At 35.0% G+C, this 26,070-nt stretch overlaps 1 pseudogene; it reads left to right on the plus strand.

Moving 5' to 3' along the window:
* Positions 1-26,070, plus strand: part of LOC117038694 (heme-binding protein 1-like) — a 103,419-nt pseudogene that overhangs the window by 61,212 nt on the left and 16,137 nt on the right.

Here is a 26,070-nt window from a genome sequence, read left to right on the forward strand (position 1 = left end):
TTAAATCGCACCAGGAATGTGAAACACATTAGAGTTTTCCAAAACAGCACACAAAAATTCCCTGAAATTAACTGCAGAAGTTGAATTCAACACGTCCATGCAGTGGACAAGTTCAATAAGTATTCTCAGGCTGGAATGGACCTTTCAAGTGGTCAATTATAGTTCAGCTTTAAAGATCCTAGTCAATAGCAATATTTATTTGTTTGTTTATTTGTTTATTTATTATTTTAAGACGTTTATTAAAATACATTAAATATATTAAATATTAAAAATATAGATGACATACAATATTATATAAGTTTCAAGGGTACACCACAATTATTCAACATTTATATACCTAAAGAAATGACCACCATGATAAGTCCAGCAACCATCTGACACCATACTATGCTATCACAATACTGTTGGCTATATTCCATATGCTGTACATTATATCCTCATGACTTATTTGTTTTATACCTGAAAATTTGGACCTCTTATTCCCCTTCAACTTTCCCCTTTTAAAAAATTTCAATTACAGTTTACATTCAATATTGTTTTATATTAATTTCAGGTGTACAGTATAGTGGTTAGACATTTAAATAATTTAAGAAGGGGTGTCTCGACTAAGTCTACTGCCCGCCTAGCACTACATATAGTTATTACCACATCACTTATTATATTCCCTATGCTTTATTTTACATCCCATGACTATTTTGTAACTACCAATTTGTACTTCTTAATCTCCTCACCTTTTCACTCTGCCCCCCACCCCCTCCCATCCATCACCCCAACAAATCTAGTATGCATCTGACACTATATATAGCTATTACAATATTACTGACAATATTCCTTATGCTATACCCTACATCCCCATAACTACTTTGTAACAATCAATTTGTACCTCTTAATCCCTTCCACTTTTTTTACTCACACCCCCAAACCCCCTCCCATCTGCCAACTATCAAAATGTTCTCTGTATCTATGAGTCTGTTTCTATTTTGTCTGTTAATTTGGTTCTTAGATTCCACATATAAGTGAAATCACATTGCATGTGTGTTTCTCTGTCTGATATACTTCACTCAGCACAAAAGCCTCTAGGTTCATCCATGCTGAAGCCTCTAGGTTCATCCATGCTATTGCAGATGGCAAGAGCCCATTCCCATGGCCCAAGAGCCCATGGTCAAGCAATACTCCATTGTACATATGTATCACCTCTTGTTTATCCATTCATCCATTGGTGGACACCCAGGCTGCCTCCACTTCTTGGCCATTGTGAACAATGCTACAATGAATATATGGATGCACATGGCCCCTCAAAGTAGTGTTTTGGGTTTTTTAACATAAATATCCTGAAGTGGGGTTACTGGGTCCTTCATTGTCTCTTGTTATAGCCATTGTTTTAAAGTCTATTTTATCTGGTATAAGTATTGCTACACCAGATTTTTGTTTGTTTTTTTGCTTTTCTTTCCATTTTGATGAACTATCTTTTCCCATCTTCTTACTTTCTGTCTGTGTGTCTTTCAATCTGAAGTGAGTCTCTTGTAGGCAGCATATGTAAGGGTTTTGTATTCTTATCAATTCAGCCACCCTATATCTTTTGATTGAAGCATTTAATCCATTTACATTGAAAGAAATTGTTAATAGATATGAGGTTATTGCTTTTTTATCATTCATAATTTTGATTTTTTTTCCATCTTAAAGAAATCCCTCTAAGATTCCTTGCAATACTGGTTTGGTGGTGATAAATTTCTTTAGCTTTTTCTTGTATGGGAATCCCTTTATCTGTCCTTTGATTTTAAATGATAGCCTTGCTGGGTAGAATAGTCTTGGTTGTAGGTCTTTGTTTTTCTTCACATTGAATATTTCATGATAATCCCTTCAGGCCTGCAAAATTTCTGTTGAGAAATCAGCTGGCAGTCTTACGGAGCTCCCTTTTAAGTTACTATGTAGTTGCCTTTCTCTTGCTACTATTAGGATTCTCTCTTTGTCTTTAAGCTTTGTCATTTTAATTATAATGTGTCTAGGTGTGGGTATGTTTGGGTTTATCCTCTTTGGGACTCTGCTTCCTGGGCTTGTATGTCTATTTCCTTCACCAGGTTAGGAAAGTTTTCAGTAATTATTTCTTCAAATAGGTTCTCAATCTCTTGCTTTCTCTCTTCCTCTTCTGGTACCCCTATGATGTAAATGTTGTTACACTAGTTTTGCCCCAGAGGTCTCTTAAACTCTCCTCTTTTTTTTGATTCTTTTTTTTTTCTTTTTGCTGTTCCAATTGGGTGTTTTCCGCTACCTTGTTTTCCAAATCATTGATTTGATACTTTGCTTCATCTAGTTTGGTGGTGTTTCCTTCTAGTGCATTCTTCATTTCAGTTACTGTATTCCTCACTTCTGACTTTTTTTTTTTTAATGGTTTCTATGTCCTTTTTATGCTTGCTATTTCTTTGCTGAAGTTCTAACTAAGTTCCTTGAGCATCCTTATAACCATTGTTTTGAAGTCTGTATCTGGTAGGTGGCTTACCTCCATTTCATTTAGTTCTTTTTTTTTTTTTTGGATTTTTCTCCTGTTCCTTCATTTGGGACACATTTCTTTGTTTCCTCATTTTGGCTGCCTCTCTGATGTAATAGGTAGATCTGTTATGTCTCTCAGTCTTGGCCAAGTGGCCTTAAGTAGTAGGTTTCCTGTGGGGCCCAGTGTCCTACTCTCCCTGGTCACCTGCTCCAGGTGCTCCAGAAGTATCCCTTGTTTGGGTTGTGTGTGCCCTCCTGTTATAGCTGAGCCTTGATTGAGCTTGGCACATCAGTGGGTGGGATTTACCCTCAGGCTGACTAGTTGTGGGGTTTGGCTATGTCGACAGCTTATGGGCTGCTCTGGGGGGAGGCATACCCCACTGAGTGGGATTTGTCCCAGCAGACGCTGGTGACTGTTGAGACCACCCTTTGTGTATGCTGCTTGTGGGGTTATTTGGGTGGTACTCTGTTGCGGTCTGAGGCCAACCTTCAAGTATGTTTGTTCTGGGGCCTCTTGGGAGGGGCTCTGTTGCAGGCCCAGGTCATCCACTGCCTGTCACCATTCAAGGACTACCTGGTAGGAGTTACAAAGTGACCCGCAGGTTGTTCACTGCCTGTGCTAACCCTGGAGATGAATGGGAAAGGCCATGCTACCAACCAAGGTCTGGGGTAGCTCTGCAAAAAGTCAGTACACCCCGAAGCCTGCTGCTACCTACCGGAGCCTAAGGTTCATCTGCTGATAAAGCCTCATGCAAGTTGAGTGAGACAGGGTTTCAGGGGGTCACTAGAGTGGGACAAGTTGTGGTCATCAGGTTAATATAAATTATGGTTTGGTGCCAGTGCTGAGCCTGGAGTTACTCAGCAAAAGTCTCAGAGCACACAGGGGCCTATCACTGCCCACTGGTGGCCTACCAGACTCCGATAATTTTCCAAAAAAGAGAGCAATGTGGGTGGGGCTGGCTGCACAAGGAGAAAGTACCTCCAGCATTAGGGGACTTAGGTAGGGTGGGGTCCCAGTGGGACAGCAAGGTGGAGCAGTGGAGCTCACTAGTCCAATCAGATTTGGATTTGGCCATGATGGGGGCAGGTTCAACACAGGAACAAAGACACTTGCCTGCTGGATGCAAGAAAGCAGGACCTCACACAGGGAAAATGCCGAAGGTCATCCAGTCTTCTCCCTTGAAGCCACATACCTCATTCTGTGCCCTGTATGTCTCCAACACTTCTTTAGTCATTGTCCCTCTGCTGGAGCCCAAGGTGAGTCTATTTGCAGGCCGTTTAAGAGGACGTCTGGGTTTCCCACCTTCCAGTCCACCTCGATGGTTGGACTCTCCACTGATTTTCACAGCCAGATGTGGGGAGCCTCCTCTTCCTGGCACCTGTACTCTGGGCTGAGGAGCCTTGCTTCTCCAGGAGGCACCTCCATGGCGAAGATATCCTTCCTGATTCTTAACCACCACACTGAAGTTTGGGGACTGTTCTGCATCTCTGCCCCTCCTACCAGTTTCTACGTGGCTTCTTTATATTTTTAGTCATAGGACTTCTGTTCAGCTAGACTTCAGATGGTTCTCCAGGTTAATTGTTCTATAATTTAGTTGTAATTTTAATGAGTTCATGGAAGTACACAGGCATAGTATTTATCTACTCTGCCATCTTTGATCTCTCCCAATATGCCATGTTTTTTTTTGTTTGTTTGTTTTTTAAATTATTTTCAGATGTACAAAACAATGTAATAGACATTTCACCCATCACAAAGTGGTAACCTCCCTCCCCCAATCTATTGCACCTCTGATGTCGTATAACTCTATATTACAATTCCATTCACTCTATTTCCTATGCTCTACCCATATCCCGTGACAGTGACTATATATATATATATATATATATATATATATATATATATATATATATATAAAATTATAATTGACATAAAATATTATTCAGCTTCAGCTTCAGGTGTACAATGCAGTGGTCAGGCATCTACACCGTCCATGAAGTGGTCTCCCTAATAAGACAAGTGCCCATCTGACACCCTACCAAATCTTTACAACGTTATTGATTATATTCCCCAAACTGTCTTTCATGTCCCCATGGCAATATTGTAGTTACCAATTTGTGCTTTCTAATTCCCTCCCCTTCCCCCTCATCCCCAGCCCCCTCCCATCTAGCAACCATCAGTCTTTCCTCTATATCTCTGAGACTATTTCTGTTTACTTTGCTCATTTATTCAGTTCTTTAGATTCCACATATAAGTGAGATCATATGGTATTTGTCTTTGACTTATTTCACTTAGCCAATATGTCATGTTTTTGTTATTTGAGCTTTGCATTAAGAATGTCAGTCTCAAAGCTGCCATCTATATCTAATGAATGTTTGAAACTCCTAAACATCTGTTTTGCATCTTCTATTACTAATTTTGCAAGTTATTTCAAATTTTAAAATATGCATTCTTTTAGTGGAAAAAATCATCAGGATATTGCCACAATTAACCACAGTATACAATATAACCAACTAATATAGTATTTTTTAAAGCTTCTTATCAGCTATTCACCTTCCTCTAGAAAGAAAAATGAATAATGAAAAACGAATGGTGTTTGAAAATTACACAGATAGTCTTATTGGAAAATATATAAAGTTACCAGATTTTATTGAAAAGGAAATGTAGTTATTTATGTATGTATCTTATCTTACTTTCTCCAACCCCCAAGTCATCAGTATCAAATTTTGCATTTTTGTATTGATGTTTTAATATTACTTGAAGCAAAATAAAAACCTTCCTTTATTACATTGAAAACATATTTTTGAAGAAGTATTTCTTTAGAGTTTGAGAAGAAATTGGTAAGTCCTTTGAGAACAGGACCTAGGTTATCTTCCTTCACTCTAGCGATTTTTTTCAATGAATGTAGGTGGACACTGAGATATCAAAAAATAAATTATGGAATGACATTAGGCAAAATTAATTTATAATAGCAAATAGTTAAATTACATTATAGCAGATATGACCAAAATATTACAGTTATTGCAAAGAATAATTTTCATGAAAGTCATTCTGTGAATCCTAAGTTAATATTGTTTTCATTACTTTAAGAAAACATTTCCTGGACAGTCTCTTTGTCTAACAAGGAAACAATAATTTTAAATTGTGATTGTTTTTTAAAATTCAAATTTTAGGAATCCGTTTCAAAGAAAATTAAGTATCCAAGAGCTAAGTAAAATTTTAGCTTAATAAATAACAGGAGAAAGTGTTTATTTTAAAATATTATGGTCCAAATCTACAGGCATGCCCACAGGAAAAAAGGGGCAAAGGACGGGAGATATATATCATGAAAATGTTATTTAAAATATAACACCTAAGGACTCAAAAAAAAAAAAAAAAAAAAAAAAAACAATGTTCAGGATGCTGTTATGTTTTTAAGCAAAAGAAAAGCATATTTTAAAATTACTATACTTTTAGGATTCAAAGGCTCTGTGAATTAATAGAATTGAATAAAGTTATGTGAAGACATTAATAGAGCAAATCAGGGCAAAGCCTGGTGGAGGCCAAAAGACTCACATGTTCTGAGGTGTAAAATGGTTTTTACTCTTAGGACAATGGAGGTAAAAATAGATGACCTCTCCATTCTGAGAATTATTTGAATCAAACCAATCCATTCCTACTTTCAACATTTTTCCTCTAAGAGATAGTCTAATTTTGTCTCAAAATAGTTTCTCTGTGTAGTCATCTCTCTGTCCTTTTAATGCCATTTCTTTCCCAAACCAATGATAACCCTTCCTTTGTTATGTAGGCTAACTAGAGAATCTTCAGTTCAGATGTCTATAATTTATGGCAGAGAAGCTTTATGCAATTGAGTCTATATAATTCATTCATTCAACTAATGTTTCCTGAATGTCTACTAAATGCCAGGGACTATTCAGCAGATACACAAGTGAATATGACAGTTTCTGCTTTCATGCATAAATTGCAGTATAAATAGGTGCAGAAGCACATAGTGGGGGAAAGGAGAGAGTGGATGAAAGGAAGGGGCTCACACACTTTCCACTGGCTTAGAAATGTCTTATGGGTAAAATATCATGAGCCAATTTCTTGGTTTATATTCGTAGAACTGCCATTTGTATGTTTAGACCTTAGAGGCAGTATTTATTTGCACCTCAATTTAAATTATTAACAAGTAATTGGCAAACCTGCTTTAATTTTACAGTTATTCCCATAGTCCCCTACCTGCGACTAAAATTCCTGGAACCTTGTTTGCCAATGTGGGTCAGGTGATTACTAAGTCTTTCAAACTTGCACATAGAGGAGGTTGAATGGCCAGCACTGTCTTCAAAGTGAGGGATAAAGATGTAGAGTGTGCTTAGAACAGGCCTCTAAATTGCTGTAGAAATGGCCCGCTTCAAGGAAGAGCTATTGGTGATTGAGAGTTAAACGCTCTATAGGCTATTGGAAGTGTCTGGGAGGAATATAAAACATTTATAATTGTGGAATTCATGATTCTAGTTCAAAACCAAATGTCAAGAGAAAAAAGGGGAACGGTTCCCTTATGGTTCCCTGAGGACTGTTGTAGTACATCATCCAACAAGATGCAATGCAGTTTGGCTTGTCAAATCAGTTACACCTGAATCAAGTTAGTGTTGAGCAATTTTATAGCCAAGCATTATTGAACAAACCTGGGCACCACCACTAACTCAAGGGCATACGTAAGTTCTTGCTTTGGTGAAGATAACCACAAAAGTGAAGAAGAGTGACACAAATTTGGGACATACTGAAGCTCAGGGAACAAATCTGACACGTATAGCTCAGAGTCAAAACGCCAAAAGGACTGTGAAGATCTGGAAATGAGATAAGTTGTCTCAGCCTGGCATTCTGATGTCAGACACATGATAGCCTGGACATCAGTGGGTGAAGAAAGCCTTTAATGGACAAGCAAAACATTTAAATTTTTACCTAGACACATTTACTATATTTTTCTTTGTGTTTTCTTTCACTACTCATATGCTTAGGAACTCTTTGCCTATCCAAAAATCAGTTAAATATATGCTTTTTTTTTTTTTACTTTTTCTTTTTTTTACATTTAACTCTTTATGTTAGAGTATAAAGTGAGGCTTGAATTTCATTATTATTTCCCCCAAAACTCTTCTTGAATAATCTAGCCCCATTGTTTTGTGAAGGTCCCTTTTAACTTGTGTCCTATTACTGTCTGAGTTAGCTACGTTTCAGAATATCTACCCTGTTTTGCTCTTCTGCCATGTTTTATGCCAATTCCGCACCATTTTATTTGTGTTACTTTTATGTTTTATTTTTTGTGGACAACTTACTATAATATCAATTCTGTTCGAGACTTTAAAAAATATGTTACATTTGTTTCTCCAAATAATTTTGTCAAGACCACAACAATATCATCATGATTGAATTAAGCCATTTATTAATATACTATATTCTTTTTAAAAAATGTTCAGCAAATATTCAAATTGCTGGATTTGAATATTTGTTTCATAGAGTGGCTGTAGAGTTCATATTATCTTTGTGATCATGTTCCCTCCATTACCAAAAATGTGCATTTTATTTCAGTTATACTTTAAATGTTTAAGAAATCTAAATGATGATGTGTCTCTTTTGCATCATAACTGGTGTAGGTGGCCCATTATTGCTTTAATCATAATTAGTTGTGCATTCTAGATGCACTGCCTGAGATAATTATAGAATTTAAGGAACAACATGGGTGTGCACTTGGACTTCCTTTAAAAATAAAAAAATCTATAAACTCTTATAAAGCCCTTGACTTTCTTCTCCAGTTCATTCCATTTAGAAGGTTCTAGCAGGTGCTGGCTTTGATTAAAAGTCTCTAAACACAGTCTTTTTAAACTACCCTCTACTTATAAAATTATGTTTCATTTTAGTGCTAGTTGTCATATTACAGTTGCATAGCAACAGTATTGGAAAAAACATTATCTCTTCTTTTTCCTGCAAATGAATTTCTCAGTGCTGATCAAAACTCCTCCTTTAAGACTGTAAAAACTTTAACTAAATCATTGGGTGAATTGAGCTAGGTAATGGGTGTAGTTTTCAGAAATTGATGCACTGAGGTCAATTGTACAGGAAGTAAATAGGTCAAGAGAAGAGGAAAAACCATACAGAAATTAGGGAGCTATAAGGACAATTTACACAATGGCAGACTATTTTCAATATGGTGTGGGAGAGATTATAGTTTTTTGGGCTTGTGGGTGGGTGGAATTCAAGTCAGATCAGAACACGAGTGATGAGAAGCAACTGGGACAGTATCATATAGATAGGAAACCCATTTCCTTTAACTTCAGATTTTTAAAAAATAAAATAAAACTTTATGATACAGCTAAAACCTTAAGTTGTACCTCCTAAATAAAACATAAGCTCTGTTTTCTAGAAAACTTAAGAATGAACAACCACAACATGGGAAATACTATATACTAGGCAGTGTAAGAAATAAAAAAGATGAACTATAATTAGATACTAAGCTCAAGGAGTCTCAGTCTAATAGATGTTTACTGTTAGTGTTTCAATTAATTTAAAAACCTTTTCTTACAAGTTTATGTCCAAAGGCTCTCTATGAGCTAGGCTTCTATTTTTCTTCTCCCCTATTCTCCCCCTAAACTCTCCCCCTGCCTCCCTGCTGCTCTTCTCCCCACAGAATTTCAAGCCATTGTCTGTTACAACTCAACCACAAAAAAACATTTACTTATTACTTTGGATTTTTGCTATTTTACTCCTCTGTAGGAACTTACAAATGATTATCTTTTACATAACTTATCCATTTAATCATCATGGCAAACCCTCAGTTGGACAAGTAGGATATTCTCCTATCTCAAGTTACAGTTTTTAGAGTTGAAAAGCAGCCAGTAAGTAACAGAGCCTTACTGAAAACATCCTTTTGCCTCCAACTGAGGGCTCTTCCCCCTAGGCCATATTGCCTTTTATGAAAAGGTATCATAGTTATGTGACTCAAATTGTAAAAGTTAACTTGGGAAATAATTCAGAAATGAATACCTATTTGTTAGCATTGTCTGTCATAGCGTTCTAGAACCGTGTTTCCCAGAAAATAAGACCTAGCCAGACCATCAGCTCTAATGCGTCTTTTGGTGCAAAAATTAATATAAGACCTGGTATTATATTATATTATACTTGGTCTTATAGTAAAATAATACAGGGTCTTATATTAATTTTTGCTCCAAAAGACGCATTAGAAGTGGTCTCTCTAGGTCTTATTTTTGGGGAAACACGGAAAAAAGGAACAAATTTGTTCAATTCACTACATGTTATCACCAAGAATCAAACATTTAGGCATTTAGCAAAAGCTACAGATATGTAGTCTCCAGAGTCACAATCATTCAGGGTATCATCACACTTTTGATCTCTTTAGATAAATATGATTATTTTGTAGACTTTCAATAGTAGTAGTGCAATAAACTGCGGCAGTTGTTAGGCTATCGATTTTATAATATAATCTTCATTTTCAAACAAATCCTGTAAATAGCCTTCACTTTTTATCTATTGATTGTGCTTTCATATAATAGCATTACAATTAAGGGTTTCCAATGGGAGTAAAAAAAACAAAAACATTTAATTTATATTATTTTTATTTTTAATTCAAGTTTATTGGGGTGACAATTGTTAGTAAAATTACATAGATTTCAGATGTACAATTCTGTATTACATCACCTATAAATTCCATTATGTGTTCACCACCCAGAGTCAGTTCTCCTTCCATCACCATATATTTGATCCCCCTTACCCTCATCTCCCACCCTCCTCCCCCCTTACGCTCTGGTAACCACTAAACTATTGTCTGTGTCTATGAGTTTTTGTTTCTCATTTGTTTGTCTTGTTCTTTTCTTGTTTTTGGTTTATATACCACATATCAGTGAAATTATTGATTTCAAAATCACTGCTTTTTCTGTCTGTCTTATTTCGCTTAGCATTATAATCTCAAGATCCATCCATGTTATCACAAATGGTCCTATTTCATCTTTTCTTACCGCCGAATAGTATTCCATTCTGTATATGTAACACAACTTCTTTATCCATTCATCTATTGAAGGACATTTTGGTTGTTTCCATGTCTTGGCCACCGTAAATAAAGCTGCAATGAACATTGGAGCACACGTGTCTTTATGTATAAATGTTTTCAGATTTTTTGGGTAGAAAAAATTTTTAAATGTTTTCAGATTTTTTGAGGAACCTCCCCACTGCCTTCCATAGAGGCTGAACCAGTCTGAATTCCCACCAACAGTGTATGAGGGTTCCTTTTTTTCCATAGCCTCTCCAACATTTGTTATTATTTGTCTTGTTTATGATAACCATTCTAACTGGGGTGAGGTGATATCTCATTGTGGTTTTTATTTGCATTTCTCTGATGATTAGTGATGTTGAGCATTTTTTCTTATGTCTATTTGCCATTGTATGTCCTCTTTGGAGAAATGTCCATTCAGGTCCTCTGCCCATTTTTGAATTGGGTTGTTTATTTTTTTGTTGTTGAGTTGCATGAGTTCCTTGTATATTTTGGATATTAGCTCCTTATCGGAGGCACTGTTTGCAAAAATCTTCTCCCATTCAGTTGGTTGCCTCTTTATTTTGTTAATGGTTTCTTTTGTTGTGCAGAAGCTTTTAAGTTTGATATAGTCCCATTCATTTATTTTAGCTTTTACTTCCCTTGCTTTTGGAGTCATATTCATAAAACTCTCTTTGAACCCAAGGTCCATAAGTTTAGTACCTATGTTTTCTTCTATGCAGTTTATTGTTTCAGATCTTATGCTTAAAACTTTGATGCATTTTGAATTAATTTCGGTACATGGTGACAGAAAGCAGTCCAGTTTCATTCTTTTGCACGTGGCTTTCAATTCTTCCAGAACCATTTATTGAAGAGGCTGTCTTTTCTCCATTTTATGTTTTTTGTTTCTTTGTCAAAAATTATCTGTCCATATTTATGTGGTTTATTTCTGAGTTCTCAGTTCTATTCCATTGGTCTACGTGTCTGTTTTTCTGCCAATACCATGCTGTTTTGATTATTGTAGCCCTGTAGTACAAGCTAAAGTCAGGGAGTGTGATACCTCCAGCATTGCTATTTTTCTTAAGATTATATTGGCTATTCGGGGTCTTTTGTGGTTCCAAACAAATCTAATGATTTTTTCTTCTATTTCTTTAAAAAATGCCATTGGGATTTTGATGGGGATTGCATTAAAAATGTATATTGCTTTGGGTAATATGGCCATTTTAACTATGTTGATTCTTTCAATCCATGAGCATGGAATGTCTTTCCATTACTTTTTGTCTTCTTCAATTTCTTTTAAAAATGTCTTGCACTTTTCAGTATACAGGTCTTTCACATCCATGCTTAAGTTTATTCCTAGGTATTTTATTCTTTTTGCTGCAACTGCAAAAGGAATTGTTTTTTTTTTTTTAATTTCTTTTTCTGAGATTTCATTGTTAATATATAGGCATGCAATGGACTTTCATATGTTGATTTTTTAGCCAGCAACTTTACTGTATTCGTTGATTGTTTCTAATAGCTTTTTGGTGGTGTCTTTAGGGTTTTCTATATATAGCATCACGTCATCTGCAAAGAGTGACAATATAACTTCTTCATTCCCAATTTGGATGCCTTTTATTTATTTCTCTTGCCTGATTGCTCTAGCGAGGACTTCCAACACTTTGTTGAAAAGCAGAGGTGATAGGGGACAGCCCTGTCTTGTTCCTGAACATAGAGCAAAGGGCTTTAGTTTTTCACCGTTAATCATGAGATTAGCTGAGGGTTTGTCATATATTCCCTTTATTATGTTAAGGTATTTTACTTCTATATCTATTTTATTTAGTGTTTTAATCATAAATGAATGTTGTGTCTTGTCAAGTGCTTTTTCTGCATCAATTGATATAGTCATATGGTTTTTTGTCCTTTATTTTGTTTATGTGATGTATCACATTGATGGATTTGTGTATGTTGAACAACTTTTGCCCCTGGGATGAACCCCACTTGGTCGTGATGAATAATCTTTTTAATGCATTGTTGCATTCGATTTGCTTGAATTTTGTTTAGGATTTTTGCATCTGTATTCATGAGAGATTCATGGTCTGTAGTTCTCTTTTTTTGTGTTGTCCTTACCAGGTTTTGGTATCAGGATAATGTTGGCCTCATAAAATGAGTTAGGGAGTACTGTCTCTTCTTCAATTTTTTGAAAGAGTTTGAGCAGGACTGGTACTAGATGCTCTTTGAAGGTTTGGTAGCATTCACTAGTGAAGCCGTCTCATCCCAGACTTTTGCATTGGGAAGGTTTTGGATGACTGTTACTGGTGGTCAGATTGTTTAGCTTTTCAATTCTTCATGGTTCAGCCTAGGAAGGCTATATGTTTCTCAGAACTTGTCCATTTTTTTCTAGGTTATTGAATTTGGTGGCATATGAAGGACCCTTCATAGTATCCTTGGATGATCCTTTGTGTTTCTGATCCTTTGGCATCTGTGATAACGTCCCCTTTTTCATTTCTGATTTTGTTTATTGTTGTCTTCTCTCTTTTTATCTTAGTGAGCCTAGCCAAGGCTTTGTCAATTTTGTCAATCTTTTCAAAGAAACAGCTCTTTGTCACATTATTATTTTTTCTGTTGTCATTTTGTTCTCTATTTCATTTAGAAACGTTGGGTTTCATTTGTACTTTTTTTAGTTCTTTAAGGTGTAACATGTGGTTATTTATTTGGGATTTTTCTTGTTTCTTGAGACAGGCCTGTAAAATGATATAAATTTTCCTCTTAAAACTGCTTTCGCTCTATCCACAAAATTTTGGTAATGTGTATTTTCATTCTCATTTGTTTCTATGTATCTTTTGATCTCTCATCTAATTTCTTTTTTGACCCAGTCATTCTTTAACATTATGTTGTTTAATCTCCATGTAATTGTTTTTTCCTGCTTTCTTTTTGCAGTTGATAACCAATTTCAAAGTCTTGTGATGAGACAATATGCTTGATATGATTTCAGTCTTCTTAAATTTGCTTAGGTTAGTTTTATGTCCCAATATATGATCTATCCTCGAGAATGTTCCATGTACACTAGAAAAAAATGTATAGTCTGATGTTTTAGGATGAAGTGCTCTATAAATGTCAATTATGTCCATTTCATCTAATGTGTCATATAGGGCTGTTATTTCTTTATTTAATTTCTCTTTGGATGCTCTATCCACAGCTGTTATGATGTATTTAAGTCCCCTAGTATAATTGTGTTTTGGTCAATTTCTCCCTTTAACTCTCTTAGTAGTTGCTTGGTATATTTCGGTGTTCCCTGAGTGGGGGCATCAATATTGAGGACTGTTATGTCTTCTTGTTGTATAGTCACCTTTACCATTATGAAATGTCCATCTTGTCTCTTGCTACCTTTTTTACCCTGAAGTCTGTTTCATCTGATATCAGTATAGCTACACCTGATTTTCTCTGGATACCATTTGCTTGGAGTGTCAATTTCCACCCTTTCACTTTGAGTCTATGCTTGGACTTTCAGCTGAGATGCGTCTCTTGGAGACAGCATATGGTTGGATTTAGTTTTTTGATCCAATCTGCTACTCTGTGCCTTTTTATTGGTGAGTTCAGTCCATTTACATTTAGGGTGATTATTGATATGTGAGAATTTACTATCATTCTATCTCTAGTTTTCTGGTAAGACTATGTCTCCATTTTTTCTTTACCTTTTGGTTATTGTCTATTATTTCTGTGTGGTGGTATTCTATGATGTCTCCCTCTGTTTCTTCTTTTATTACAGTATATATTTTAGTTCTGGATTTTTTTTTGAATGGTTACCCTTAAGTTTATGTAAAGGAAAGTTTGATATTTAGACTATTCCATTTTTTTCAGCGTGCCTACTTTCTCCATTCCCATATTCCGGTTCAGGCCTTTACTGTCCCCATTTTTATGTTTTGGTTTCCACAAATTGTCCCTGTTGATGATGGTCGAATAGCCTCCTTTAGTACTTCTTATAGTGCAGGTCATGTATAAGAAAATTCCCTCAGCTTCTGTGTATCTGGAAAGGTCTTTATTCCTCCTTCATATCTAAATGATATCTTTGCTGGATATATTATTTTGGCTCATAATTTCTCTCTTTCAATAGTTTGAATATTTGGTTCCACTCCCTCCTGGCCTGTAGAGTTTTTGCTGAGAAATCTGATGGTAATCTAGTGGGCTTTCCTTTGTAGATTACTGTCTTTTTTCCTTGGCCACCTTGAGCATTCTATCTTTGTCGTTGTTTTTTGACAGCTTCAATACAATGTGCCTTGGAGAAGACCTGTTGGGGTTGAGGTAATTAGGTGTTCCATTTACTTCTTGGATTTGAGGATCCAGTTCTTTTCACAAGTTTAGGAAGTTCTCACCGACCATTTATTTGAATATACACTCTGTTCCCTCCTCTTTTTCTTCTCCTTCTGGTGTGCCCATTATTCTTATATTACTCTTTCTGATGGAGTTAGAAAGTTCTTGTAGAGTTCTTTCATTTCTTTTAAGTCTCAAGTCTCTTTCTTCTTCCATCTGTATCATTTCCACGTTTCTATCTTCGATGTCACTGATTCTTTCCTCCATCTGGTCAACTCTACTATCTAAGCTGGCTATTTCATTCTTCATTTCTTCTATTGAGTTCTTAATCTCCAGAAATTCCTTTTGGTTCTTTTAAAAAATTTCAATCTCTTTCTTAAAATGCTCATGTTGTTCTTTGAGTGTGTTTCTGAGTTCATTAAACTGCCTTTCTGTGTTTCCTTGCATCTCATTGAGTTTTTTCAGAACTGCAATCTTAAGTTCTCTGTCATTTAAGTCACATATTTCCATATCTTTAAGTTCCTTTTCTGAAGGCTTTTAACTTTCTTTCTGAGCTGTCTTATTGCCTTGGTTCATCATGGCAATTAATGATTTATTATTTCTCTTCCTAGACATCTACAGGAGTGGGTTCTGCAACAGGTTGATAAAAAGAGGTCTTTCTTTTGTTTTCCAGGACTTGTTGGTTTAATGTTTTATTTTCTTTCTGACTGCAGCCTTTCTTTTTCTCTCACACCGTAGTGTTATGTTTTCTCTGCACTATTCCAGCTTCTGACACAATGAGGGGATTCTCTGGAAGGCGGGCTTCTCCTCTGTTAACAGTTCTCCTAGGTCATAGGGCACCGTGTCCCTGTGGGGATGCGGAGAGATTTTGAAGTTCCAAGGCTCTTCCTGCACCAGATTCAGAGCCCGTGTGTTTCAGCAGTTCTGTTTACTCATGCAGGGATCTGCCCCGATAGGTGGGGACAGGGGCGGGATGAGTGGTGAGAATTGGCCCAGAGCAATGGCGGTGACCACCCACAGCCTATCCTGCTTCCACAATTTTCTCCCCTTTACTGGAACTAGTTGGGCTGTGAATCTCTGTCTGCAGACCACAGTTCTCAGAACTGTAAACATTCTGTTCTTTTGATCTGACACTGCTACTGTTCCACTTCTAGCACTGGGAAGGTTGGGGCAGGGCTAGCTCTGGGAGGGTACAGAGTGGGTGGCTAGTCTCAGTGCCTAAGTCTTCCGTTCTCTGCGGCAGTGAGGCCTTAAACCTCCATTTTCAGCCTTCTTCTCTCAGTCTTTTCTCCGAGGTCTCTGCTGTGAGCGTTGGGTTCAGCCATGTTATATGCTGTCCCCTCAGCTCTGTGGGCCATAAGCAGAGCCCTGGCAGTCCGAGTTCTTTCCTCTCCCACAGCTGCAGTAGTGTCGGGATGCAGTGAGCTCGGAGCACAGCTAGGTCTGCGTCCTTCGCCCATGTGGCTTGTTTCCCTTCCCTCCTCCCCTGCTCGCACAATTTGCCCACCTTTAGGTGAATTCAGTAGTGAGACTCTTTGTCTTGCCTGTCTGCTGTGCAGGGAGTCCTTTTTGAAGTTATAGTTTTTCAATTTGTTGTAAGTTCCAGAGGAGATTTCCAGAGGCTCCCCTCATGCCGCTATTTTGATGACGTCAGATGAGCCATCATTAATTTATATTCTTAATACAAGGAGTATGTTATGGAGCATGGACCAGAATGAATTATAAGATGAGTGAATTCTATGCCATTAATTACTTTTTCCTTTACAGTTAATGAATGAACTTTAAGTTTTGTAATGTATTGTATGTATCAAGCAAGAGGGAAAATACTGTTTCCTGGGTGGCATTTGGTCGAGAAATATATATATGTGTGTGTGTGTGTGTGTGTGTGTTTAAATATATATATATATATATATATATATATATATATATATATATATACACACACACACACACACACACACACACACACACACACACATACATATATATATATGTACATATACATAATAGGAAATAGGAAAGCCTTGTATTGCAAACCATAGGACAGCATTTCTTCCTCTTGTATTCAAATGAAGAGAATTAAAGCTTTTTCTTTTTAATTAAAGTTTATTGGGGTAACAATGGTTATTAAAGTTATATAGATTTCAAGTGTACAATTCTGTAATATATCATCTATATATCATGTTGTGTGTTCACCACCCAGAGTCAGTTCTCCTTTCCTCACCACATTTTTGACCCTGTTTACCCTCTTCTATCAACCCCTCACTCCTTACCCTCTGAAACCACAAAACTATTGTCTATGCCGGTGAGTTTTTGTTTCTTTGTTTATTTGTTTTGTTCCTTTGTTGCTTTCAGTTTTATATCCCACATATCAGTGAAATCATATACTTCTCGACTTTTTTCTGCCTGACTTATTTTGCTTAGCATAATAATCTCAAGATCCACCCATTTTGTCAAATTGCACTGTTTCATCTTTTCTTATGGCATAGCAGAATTCCATTGTGTTTATATACTACATCTTCTTTATCCAATCATCTATCCAAGGACACTTTGGTTGTTTCCATGTCTTGGCCACCATAAATAATGCTGCAATGAACATTGAAGCACATATATCTTTATAGAGAAATGTTTTCAGATTTTTTGGGTTTATACCCAGGAGAGGGATTGCTGGGTCATATGGTAATTCTATTCTTAATTTTTCGAGGAATCTCCACACTGACTTCCATAGCGGCTGCATTCCTATGAACAGTGTACAAGGGTTCTTTTTTCTCCACAGCCTCTCCAACACTTATTATTATTTGTCTTGATGATAGCCATTCTAACTGGTGTGAGGTGATATCTCATGGTGATTTTGATTTGCATTTCTCTGATGATTAGTGATGTTGAACATCTTTTCATACATCTATTGGTCATCTGTATGTCCTCTTTGGAGAAATGTCTATTCAGGGTTTTTCTGTACTTACATTCACTTTGCAGTGTGATAGAGGTTGTTTGTGATGTAGTGGACGTAAACTCCTGATCAAGAGAAGTGATGCTGGATACTATCCTATTTCTATCAACATTTATCTATCAGAGTGATAATTTTTTTTTTTTTTTTATATTTTCAGTGAAGACTTTCACAGTGAACTTTTTAGCTAATCATAAGTGATAATATGATTGAATCAAACCGTGGCTTGTTTATTACTGTGTTTAGGTGTATCCATTAAAAATGCTATGAGGTTACTATCTAAATTATCTCCTCTGTTAGATCCTATAAATGATGATATCAACAACATTGAAGTATGCTTTTTAAAAATCAATCTTATGTCCTACTAATGGGGGTAAGTTCTGATTTCTGATTACTTGTAACTTCTCTCTAAGGCATTCATGCTTTTCCCTTAACCTTGATTATCTCTAAAGGATGACTAATTTTGGCAATTGAGTAGCTTTCTTATCCTGTTTCTTGTTCATAGCATGGTAGGAGCCCAGAGATCTTATTACAGTTTGAACACTCAGTCCCTTTTAATCTAGACTTGGTGATCTTTGGCAATTGTATTTACGTAAAAATTCTGTATTTACGTAAAAAGATGCTATCCTAACATCTGATTATACACTACTCCAAATACCATACCCAAAATTGTTTTTGAGATATGCTTCTTTCAAGATAGAATTACTGCTATATTGGTAGTAGGCTTCTATGGCACTATGCCTGGAAGGTATTTCCTAGAATACCTTTTGTCCAGCTGAAAAGACCTACCAGGAAAACCTTAATTTTTTCAGAGTTCTTTATAAAGGGTCTTACAGCCACACTCTTGATTTGATCTTAGATTCTTCAGGCCCCATTTTACATTGAGAAATTATACTAACTGAGAAGACTGGAAATGAAAAGCATATCTATTTTCCAACCCAGTAATATATAGAAACCCCCTTTTTAAATGAAATTTCTTCTAGATTATACTGTACAATGGCTAGTTTTCTTTTATTTTCTTTTTAAAGGATAAAATCTAAGCTCTTTTTTTAAAATTAAAGTTTATCGGGATGACAATTGTTAGTAAAGTTACATAGGTTTCAGGTATACAATTCTGTAACACATCATCTATATATCACATTGTGTGTTCAACACCCAGAATCAGTTCTCCTTCCATCACCGTATATTTGATCCCTATTACCCTCATCTACCACCCTCTAGCCCCCACCCTCTGATAACTCTAAACTATTGTCTGTGTCTATGAGTTTTTAGCTCATCTCTTTTCTTTTTTTTTTCAGTTCTGTATCATACTCATACCCAGCTAAGAGCAATCAGCTGACACTTCTGTTATTCTGCCTGGATATAATTTTAGCTGATTTTAAAAGCTTACAATGCATGCTTTCTTGCCTTGAAGTCTACAAAGATTTGCTTGTAAGTCTTCTAGTTCACTTTAGATGGGCTCATTTATGGATCCTTAGTCAGTGATAGAATACGTAATCTGCTTTGATGGTCTTGACCGGACCGTCTCATGTTTGGAGGTCAGCTGCTCTTGATTTGCCTAAGGTGCCCTTAACTGAGGCAACTTAGCATTCCTCTACATGAACTCTCATCTGCCAGCAGGCAAAATTTTCCATATACAGAGGGTGCCAAAAAAATGTATACATATTTTAAGAAAGGAAAAATTGTATTAAAATTGTAATACTCAATATATACTTATAACAAAAGATGAATACAAGTCACGTTTGACTTCTGAAATTACAAGAGGTGCTCAATATGGTTACTATCAGTTTCCAGACACTTCTGATTATGGGGAACTACTGCTTGAGCAACGTTGACCAAAGTGTCCACTTATATACATTTTTTTTGGCACCCCTGGTACGTGATAGTGGCAGGTTTTGAAAGAAAGAGTGGAATCACCTAAGACTTCTTGAAGCCTAGGCTCAGAAAAGACACAGTCAATTTTACTGCATTCTGTTGGCCAAAGCAATTCAAGAGGCCATCCTATTTTTAAAGAATGGGTAAAGGAATTTTTTCTCTGGATGGGAATCTCTCCAAAGCCACATTACAAAATGCATGCATACAGGGAGGGGTGAAAAATTGCAGCAATTTTTATAATACATCTACTACAGAGCCTTATCTCTTCAAACATTGCATCTACCCCATTCTTTCTCCCTTTCCTTCTGAAACTAATGAATATCATTTCCATGTCCTGTAACTATTCCTATTTTTCCATCTCTTTTTCTCTGAGAAAAGCATTCTAAGTAACTTCTTTTTGGCATATTTCAAGTTTACTATTTACATCTTCAGCTGTGTCTAATGTGATATTCAAATTCTCCATTGACATTTTAATTTTATTACAATTTTAATACCTAAAAATTGTATTATTTTTTAGATAAGCTTGATGATTATTGATCATTTCTTTTCTTTTTAAATGAAAGTTTATTGGGTGACAATGATTAGTAAAGTTACATAGGTTTCAGGTGTACAATTCTGTAATACATCATCTATATATCACACTCTGTGTTCACCCAGAGCCAGTTCTCCTTCCATCACCATGTGTTTGATCCCTTTTACATTCATCTACTAGCCCTCTTACCCCTTACCCTCTGGTGGCCACTAAACTATTGTCTGTGTCTATGAGTTTTTGTTTCTTTATTTGTTTGTCTTGTTCCTTTGTTGTTTTCAGTTTCATATACCACATATCAGTGAAACCATACTACTCAATGGCAAAAAAAAGATAATTTCTTCTCTTTGCATGTGTTTTTAAGTTGTTTTATTACATATAATAAGCATAGTAATTTTATTATCTGAGTCTGATTATTCAAAATCTGTTTCATAGCTTGCTTTCTTCAGTCTGTTGGTTATCACTCGTGGACTTGCTTCCTTGTGTGCTTGGTGACTTTTTTACTGTGAGATGTTCATTTTCCATCAAAAGTGTTTTAGAGAGTTCTCTGAGTATAGGATAACTCATTTATATTTGTTTTTGTCAGGTGCCTGGGAAGGTATTATTGAGGAACAATTTTGAAATGGACTCATTGCTTAACGTTTATTTATTGCAAGCACATTTGGGCTGAATATATATATATAATATATATATAATATACATAATAATTATATATAGTAAATATAATATAGTAATATATATAGTAATATATATATAGTGAATATATAATATATATATAGTAAACTTAAGCATATATATATTGTAAACTTAAGCATATATAAGTTTGCTATATATATATATATATATATATATATATATATATATGCTTAAGTTTACAATTCTCAAGGAAATTTCTGTCATTATTCTGTTCAGAGCCAAAACAAATTTCCTTTCAGCTTCATAGGAGTTTGGAGGATAGAGCACATTTACTGCTGGATCATTTTTAAAAAAACTTTATTGAGTATATTTTGCATATGATATATTTCACCCACTTCAAGAGTACTGTATTTATTTTTCACTTAGCAATATGTTTTTGAGGTTCATTCATATTGTAGCACACATGAATAGTTTGTTCCTTTTTGTTGTTGAATAGTATTCCTTTACATTAATTTACCACATTTTGTCTATTCATCGGTTGATGGGAATTTAGGTTGTTGTTTTTTTTTTGTTTTTGGCTCTTACAATTAATGCTGATAAAAACATTTGCATATAAGTTTTTTTGTGGATATGTTTTTTCATTATTCTTGGGTAGATACCCAAGAATGGAATTGCTGGTTCTTATGTTGAATTTATGTTTAACTTTTAAAGAAACTTCAAAATTGGCTGGACCATTTTATTTTCCCAACAATATTGTACCAAATATTTTTATTTCTCCATATCTCCCCAGCTTATATTGTTGTGTACCTTTTTTTTAATAACCATTCTAGTGGTTTTAGTTTTATTTCCCTAATGATAAGTTATATTGAGCATCTATCATGTGTTTATTAGCCATTCATATATATTCTTTGGTGAAATGTATATTAAAATACTTTCCAATTTTTTTGTTGTTTATCATCTTATTAAGATACAGGACTTTGTATATTTTGGACACAGTCCTGTATAAGATATGTGTTTTATGAACACTTTTTCCTAATTTCTTACTTGTCTTTTCATTTTCTTAGTGGTACTTTTGAAAGGCAAAAATTTTTATATTTAGTGAGGTCCAATTTGTCAATTTTATGCCATATAGATCATGCTTTTAGTGTCATATAAAATAAATATTTGCCTAATCCAAAGTCTCAGAAATTTTCTGCTCTGTTATCTTCTATAATTCTTACTGTTTTACTTCTTACATTTAAATCTATAATCCATTTTGAGTTAATTTTTTTGTGTTTTGTGTGAGATAGTGGCCTAACTTTCATCATCCTGCATGTGGATATTCAATTGTCCAACCACCATTTGTTGAAAAGGCTATCCATTCCCAAGTGATTTTAATTGGCACCTTTGACAAAAATCAAATGACTGTAAATAAAAGGATTTCTTTATAGAGTCTCAGTTTTATTCTATTAACATATATATCTGTGTTAATGTGAGTGGAACATGCTGACTTAGTAATTGTAGTTTAGAGTAAATATTGATTTAGGAGGTGAAAGTTCTTCGACTTTGCTGTCTTTCAAAGTAGTTCTGATTATTCTTGGTCTTTTGCAGTTCCACATAAATTTTTGAATCCTCTTGTAAATTCCTACAGAAAGTCTGCTAGATTGAATTCAGTCCATACACAAAATTGAGAAGAATTTTCATCTTAACATTGTGAGTCTTCCAATCCATGAACATGAACTATCTCTTCATTTATTTAGATCTGTCAGAATTTCTCTCATCAATATCTTGAACTTTTTCCTGTTCAAGTATTGTATTTTTTTTGTTAAATTGGTTGATAAGTATTTTATTCTGTTTGATGCTATTGTTAATAAAATCTTTTTCTTTACTTATTATTCAGATTTTTCATTAATAATATATAAAAAAGTTTGATTTTTGAATATTGGTCTTGTGTCCTGCAACCATGATGAACTTGTTTATTAGTTGCAGTCGTTTTTAGTGGATTCTTTAAGATTTAGTGCATTCTTTAAGATTTTCTATGTACAAGATCATACTGTCTGAGAATAACTACAATATTATTTCTTCCTTTCCAATCTAGATCTCTTTCATTTCTCTTTCTTGCCTGATTACAGTGACTAAATTCTCACATACGATATTAAAAAAAAAAAGGCAAGTGTAGGCATACTTGCTTTGCTCTCATTCTTAGAACAAAATTCTTCATTCTTTCACCATCAAGTGTGAAGATAACAAGATTTGTTAATGCCCTTTATCAACTGATGAAGGTTCCCTCAATTCAAAGTTTGTTGAGAGATTTTATTATGAATAGGTGTTAGATTTTTTCAATTGCCTTTATGCAGCTATTCATAGAATTGTTTTTTTGTCCTTTATTTTACTAATATTATATATTAATTGCTTTTAAATATTGAACCTACTTTACATTGCTAGAATAAATTACACTTTTGTGTAATTTGTTTTTATATTATTGAATTCAGTTTGCTAACATTTTATTGTGCACTTTTAGATGCATGCCTAGTATTGGTCTATAATGTTATTTTCTTGTGCTTTCTTTGACTTTGATATTGGAGTAATACCTCAGAGAAGGAGCTGGGGTGCATTTCTCCTCTATTTTCTGGGGTAGTTTGTGAAGTATTTGTATTATTTCTTTTTAAAATGTTTGATGGAATTCATCTGTGACGCCATTTAGGCCAGGGCTTTTCTATATAGAAAGATTTTAAACACCTAATTGAATTTCTTTATATGTTTTATTTCTATTAAGATTTTTTTCTTCCCAAGTGTCGTGAGCGCCTGTGAAGGACAGTCGCTACATTTTCAGTCTATTCCTGAGAGTCAAGGGGACAATTACCCCCTCCGCAGGGCCCTACATCCCTGCATGGTACTCATGAGGCGAGTGGGGAACAAAGTCCTGGCATACAGTTCAAATAGAGTGAGTAACACAGCTTTATTTGGGAGCCAATGTCCCTCCAGAGGCCAATGCTCTGGTAAGATTATACAGAATAGAATAGAATTTAATAATGAACCAAGTCCCAGAGTCAATTGAGGTGGTGAAGGTTCCTGGTCTGGATGGGCCCATGAGGGGTCTGAGACAAGCTGGTCTTGCAAGGAAGAACTTTGTAGAGTCCCAGAGTATCCTGGTTTGCCCCTTGCAGATGACTCTGCTAGATAGTGTCTCACCCAGATTCTCATGGAGGGTCTTAGCCGAGTGCCCAGTGAGACTGCTCACAGTATTGCTCTGGAGTTTTGCTTTTATCCTCTTCTCCTTGGACTTGTTTACTTCTTAGGTGATAGCCAGAAGTTGTTTTTCAGGAGTTTTTTACCTCTTAGATGATAACCAGATGTTGTTTGCCAGGAGTTTTTTGTACCTCTTAGATGATAACCAGAAATTGCTTGGTGAAGGTGTTTATCAGTCAAATCTGTTTTGCTCAGTTTCACACAAAAACATGTTTTTTACTTCACTCTTATCCGTCTCAAGCATAAGTGGCCATAGTCCTGTCCCTATTAGTTAACCACTTGTTTTGCAAACCTCAATCCAACATATATAATACATTTTATATGCTCTATATACCAAGTCCGTTTTGATTATCTATTAATTTGTCAATTTTCTATAAGTAGAAAATTATGGGCATCAAACTGTATTATAGTTGTTCCTTATAATCATTTTAATGTCTGAAGAGTCAGTGGTGATGTATCATCTTTCATTCCTAATTTTGGTAATCTGTGTCTATTCTTTTTTCTTCTTGGTTAATCTAGCTAATGGTTTGCCAATTTTGTTGCTATTTTCAAAGAACTAAGTTTGATTTTATTGATTTTTCTCTTTTTTGTTATTTTGTTTTCTATTTCATTGGTTTCTGCTCTAACCTTTATCATTTTCTCCTTGCCTTGGGTTGAGTTTACATTTATTGTTTTTCAAACACTTAAGGTGAAAATTTAGATTATTGATTTGAGATATTTCTCATTTGTAACTATAAGTATAAACAGCTATATATTTTCTTATATGAAGTGCTTTAACTGCATTCTAAAAATTTTGACATATTTTAATTTTTCCAGCTTTATTGAAATATAATTGAAAAATAAAAATTATCTACATTTATATATTTAAGGTGTACAATGTGATCTTTTATATATGTATACATTGAAATGATTACCACAATAAAAACAGTCATTACCTAATATAGTTAACTTGTGTGCCCGTGCATGTGCACATGCACACATGTGCAGTGTGATCCATTGTCAGCAAATTTTTAGTATATAACATATAAACTATAGTCACCGTGCTATACATTAAGTCTTGCCAGAACTTATCATCTTATAACAAAAAGTATGTACCCATTAATCAATCTCTCTTCTTCCCCTACACCCAGCCTCTTGTAACCACTATTCTACTCTACTCTCTGTTAATATGAGTTCAACTTTTATTTTTTTAGATTCCACATACAAGTGAGATCATGTGCTATTTATCTTTCTGTGTCTGGTTTATTTCACTTAACATAATGTCCTCCAGTTTTATCTATATTGTTGCAAATGTTAAGATTTCCTTTTCTAAGGCTGAATAATGTTCCATTGTATGTATGTGTGTGTATATATATATATATATACACACACACACATATATATACATACCACATTTTCTTTATCCATTTGTTGAGGAACACATAGGTTGTTTTCATATTTTGGCTACTGTGAATAATGTTGCAATGAATATGGGGCTATAGATCTAACTTCAGATCGGTTAAGATTTGCTTTATAAATTTAGATGCTCCTATGTTGGGTGTCCATATATTTGTAATTGTTATTTCCCTTGATGAATTGACCCCTTTGTCAACATACAATAACCTTATTTGTTTCTTATTACAATTTTTGACTTAAATTCTATTTTGTCTGATATAAATATAACTACTCTTGCTCTCTGTTGGTTTCCATTTGCATAGAATATCTTTTCTCACCCCTTCACTTTCAATCTATAAGCAACATATAGTTGGGTCTTATTTTTTAATCCATTCAGCTATTCCATGTCTTTTGGTTACAGAATTTAGTCCATTTACATTTAAAGTAATTATCAATAGGTATAATGGCCATACTATTACCATTTTGTTAATTGTTGTCTGGGTATTTTGCATATGCTTTGCTCTGTTCTTCCTCTCTTAATATCTTCCTTTGTGATTAAATGATTTTTTATAGTGATATGCCTTGATTTCTTTCTCTTTACTTTTTAAAAATCTACTGTAGGCTCCTGCTTTGTAGTTACAGTGAAGCTTACATAAAACTTCTTATACTTATAACAGTCTATTTTA

The sequence above is a fragment of the Rhinolophus ferrumequinum genome, chromosome 19 (assembly GCF_004115265.2).
Source record: "Rhinolophus ferrumequinum isolate MPI-CBG mRhiFer1 chromosome 19, mRhiFer1_v1.p, whole genome shotgun sequence".
Classification (NCBI taxonomy): Eukaryota; Metazoa; Chordata; class Mammalia; order Chiroptera; family Rhinolophidae; genus Rhinolophus; species Rhinolophus ferrumequinum.